The sequence below is a fragment of the Hordeum vulgare genome, chromosome 3H (genome assembly GCF_904849725.1).
Source record: "Hordeum vulgare subsp. vulgare chromosome 3H, MorexV3_pseudomolecules_assembly, whole genome shotgun sequence".
NCBI lineage: Eukaryota > Viridiplantae > Streptophyta > Magnoliopsida > Poales > Poaceae > Hordeum > Hordeum vulgare.
The window spans coordinates 317,264,707-317,269,505 of NC_058520.1; positions in this window are offsets into that span (position 1 = coordinate 317,264,707).

Here is a 4,799-nt window from a genome sequence, read left to right on the forward strand (position 1 = left end):
TCAAAATAAGCAACCAACACAACAAAATCAGAATCTGTTAACAGCAGACCAGTCTGTAGAAATCTGTATATTTTGTATACCTCTGGTACTCCACAAATTCTGAAAAATTACGACAGTCTGAAGAATCTGCGTAGCAATCAGCAGCAGAAATAATCAACTCAAAATCTCTTACATAAAAAAAATGAAAATTCTTTTCGTGAGCAGAAAGTTTCTGTCTTTTCCAGAATGACCAAATGATCATCCCCAAGACTAATCATAACTGTTTTTCTTGGCACAAACGCAAAAAGAAACACAAAAACACAATCATAAAAGAATTATGAAAGTGAGGAAAACTCAAAACAGAAAGAAAAGGGATAGATTCGTTGGGTTGCCGCCCAACAAGCGCTTTTGTTTAACGCCCTTAGCTAGGCATTCAATGATGCTCCCACGAAAGACAAGAATTGAAGCACAACGAGAGCATCCTAAAGCATGTGAAAATCACATCTAAGTCTAACATACTTCCTATGCATAGGCATTTTATAGGACAACAAGTTGTCAAGACAACCAATAGCTGCCATATGCAAGGAAGAAGAAAAAGACAAGAGCAATCCCAACATCATGAGAGGTGATTTGGTAACATGAAGGTTTCTACTATAACATTTTCCTCTCTCATAGCAATTACATGTGGGATCATATTCAAATTCAACAATATAACTATCGCATAGGATATTCTTTTCATGATCAACATGCATACAAAGTTGGCGCTCTTCAAAAATAGTGGGATTATCATCAACTAAAGTCATGACTTCTCCAATCCCACTTTCAATATTGTTACAAATATCATATTCATCATGAGGTTTGAACAAATTTTCAAGATCATAGGAAGGATCATCACCCCAATCATGATTATTGCAACAAGTAGTGGACAAAGCAAAACTAGCATCCCAAGCTTAGGGTTTTGCATATTTTAGCATGATTGTCACTAATAGAATTTATAGTGAAACCATTGCAATCATGCTTTTCAACCAAGGAGCCCTCGTGAATCACTTCATGAATTTCTTCATCATGATTTTCAGATTCACGCATCTGAAGCAAAACTCCATAAAGATAGTCAAGTGTCCTCAACTGACTAGCAATTCGTTCCACATAAGTGGGCATCTTAAAGAGATTAGCTAGTGGGTGAGGATCCATATCACTAGATTTTCAGCAAGCGAAGATGCAAGCATATTGAAGGCAAATGGCACACAAGCGAACGGAAAGCAAGCGAGAGAAAAGGGCGAACGAAAAGGCAAAGGAAAACGGCAAATGTGAAGTGGGGGAGAGGAAAACGAGAGGCAACTTGTAAGTGCATCTAGTGCCCCTTAGTGATTTTGGTGGTTTGAAGACTTATAGGTTAAGTATCTAATGTGTTTATGAGTGTACACAAGATCTATAAGTCACTGAGGAGTTTGATATATTTGATGAATATCGACCCCTAAATATATATATATCTTCATTTGAAGAAATTGGTCTGAAGCTGAAGAACTGAATCGCGAAGAATCTGCAATGAAATTGATATTCCTCATGAAGATACTGAAATTGATGAATTCGGTGTGTCCTGAAGAAAATCATTTGGAAGATTTGAAGCATGAAGATTTAATCTTTCTATTTTATTTTCTTCACATTTGAGTAATAGGAACACCGTACTGTTAAAGGGGGTCGAAGTTACACTTTGGAATGAATTTCCTCTTGATGCTCAACCCAAGCCTAATTCTACCAAAAGCCTCAAAGTGAGGAATACGAGTGACATGAGGACTCTCACAGTTGAGGGTTCCGACCGTTTCGAGAACCACGCCAAGTCATTGGTCTTATCCACACCAACGGTCATATTATTTAAGGGCATTAGTGTCAAATCATGTCGGATGCTCCCAGGCTATAAATAGCCGCCCCCCACAACCATTAGCTGGTTGGGTGCTCGGTTAGAAACTGACACTTGTCATAAGAGCAACCCAATTCCTCAAAGTCCTCGAGAGTAATTCATCAGTGAGGAAATACCCCATACACCGAAACCACAAACCAAAACTAGTGATTGAGCATCACTGAAGAAGTTGTTCCTGTGTGGGACTGAAGACTTTTACCTTTGAGGACTATGCATCCTCCAGACGGTTAGGCGTCATGGTCTAGAGCTTTCTAGCAGTCAATTGTGGATCGCCAGGTGACCAAGTTTGTGAGGGTTTGGAAGTCCTCCCTGAAGATTTACCACGAGTGCTGGGCGAGGACTGTGTGTTCTTAGCCCAAGGAGAACACGGTAGGGACTATGTGCCCGGGACTGTGTGTGCTTTGGTTTCAATACCAAGCCGCTCCAAACCAGATGTACGACTGTCACAACAGTTGGAACTGGGTCATCAACTACTGTCTTCGCTGTGAAACGGGTTCTAATTCCTCAACTCCTTACTTTCCTCAGATTATGTGTTGATGACTTTCACTGCTACTGTTTGAAGAATTTGCTGAAGAGTTTCTCTGAAATTCCTCAACCCCAAATTCTTCACGGTAGTCAATCCTCATCTATTTTCTGCGTGCCTGCTCACTGTGCAATCTGTTTTCACATTCCTCACTCTGAAAAACTGCTGTTATGAAGCTTTGCACTTCTGATCCTTTACTGTTTCCGCTATAACTTAGACATAAGTGAGGAATTTCCTCAAAAGGAATTTCCTCAGTGATGAAATTCTAAAAATCTCCAATTCACCCCCCTCTAGTCGATATAACGCACTTTCAATTGGTATCAGAGCAAGGTACTCCCTTGTTCTGTGTGATTTTGGTTTAACCACCTGGAGTTTTAGTTATGCCGACTGCAGGCATGTTTAAGGTGAGTGCAACATGTCCTACCTTCGAAGGAAAGAACTTTCCCTTCTAGAAGAACAAGATGCAAATGCATCTACAAGCTATTGATAATGATCTCTGGTATATTGTGGAACATGGCGTCCCCATCATCCCTGCTAGTGTCTCTGCTGCTGATGTGAAGAAATTCAAGCAACTCGATTCTCAAGTGAAGAATATCATCTGTGGTCATCTAAGACCAGGCCAGTTTGGAAGAGTGAGTGCTTTGGGTTCTGCAACACTGATCTGGGAGAGACTATATTGTGCAAAGTAAATGAAGGAGTATCAACCCAGCGTGACTCTCGTGTTGATATTCTTCACAATCTCTTCAATCGCTTCAAGAGGCATGACAATGAAAGCTGCCAAGACACCTTTGATCGCCTCACTGACATATCAAATGAACTGCAAACACTGGGAGCTCGAGACATTACTGATCACGAAGTTGTGAAGAAACTGCTGAGATCTTTGGACTCTTCATTTGATACTTTAGTTCTAATGATTCAAGAAAGACCAGACTACAAGATGCTTGACCCAGCTGATATACTCGAAAGACTCAATGCTCATGAATTCCAGCTAGAAGAAAAGAAAGATCTATATGGACCAAGCTATTCCAGACCACGTGCACTGAAGGCTAGAGCAATTTCCTCATCTGAAGAAGAAGACTCAAATGATAGCATTGGTGACCCTGAAGAATTTGGACAGGAGCTTGCAATGCTCGTGAGGAAATTCCAGAGGTTTACACGACGTGGCCATCAAAATAATCTTTGCAACTGATGTGTCCAAGGGCATTTGCAACCCTCTTGCTCATGTTGGGTAACAACATTTGGTTTTGTGTGTAACTGCTCACGTTGGGAGTTTTCCTTGATTGTCCTATTGGTTCGATAGACCTTGGTTCTCAATAAAGGGAAACACCTAATACTAGTATATTAATTCACCCTTCCTCTTTGGATAAAACCCCAACGAATCTCACAATTAGTAGCCTCCAGTGAAAGTAATGGACAATGATAAAGTATGAGTCATGAGTGACCCAGATTCGATGGCCACTGATGAGGGTCCACCAATTGGTTTGTGAGTGAAGACTTGTCTAGAACAATCATCGTTGACGCACATTTTAGGACCGTCCAGTGATGAGGATCATATCTACCCAACGAATTTTGGCAGGTGAGTGATGAGGGATTAGACGTATTTAAATTTGTAGTAGTTCGATACGAGGCATTGTATATACTCATCATTGTGGTCAGTGATGGAGGTGTGTGGATTTGGGGGAGGATCGGAGAAGCGAGGTGGGAGTATGTGAGTGTTGGTTGTACGTCCGTGGTGAGCTGACTTAAATAGCAAGGGTTGTTGGAACGACACTACTCCAATGTGGTCAATGGCCGAAGTGGGCTGCCCAATTGTTGTGCTCATGTGATATTGCATCCGTCAATCGACATGAATGTTGGATAGGTGGTCATCGTGTCTTGTAGGTTCATAAATGGTGGGGATACATAAGAATTTTGGGTGAGCCCGAGTCCGTTGCGACACATATTTGGACTCCAAATATCTATGATTTGTTGGATCTCAGGCCCCCAGACTTGTCGGGACAAACTTGATGACCAACATTGGCTGACCAAAAAGTCCAAACAATCCTGACATTTTGCGGTGATTTGATGATCCACGTTCGAGTTTCCCTAAATAGATTTTCATAGGCATGCTTTAGAATATTTTGCATCTCTAGTTCAAATTTCTTTGAGTTGACTGGTAATAGATCGACAAGGAAATGCATGATTTTATGTGGCGCTATCGCTTGTGAGAAAAGAGTATTTTGGTCTAGGTACCAAATTTGTATTTGCCAACGTGATGGATCATGTCACGAGGGTGTGGAACAGTATCCATGGGTGGGTCAGTACGCTCTTGTTCCGCCAACACTTGGACAAAGTGTTATCACAACATCTACAACAGGACTTGGAAAATATAGTCCCCAA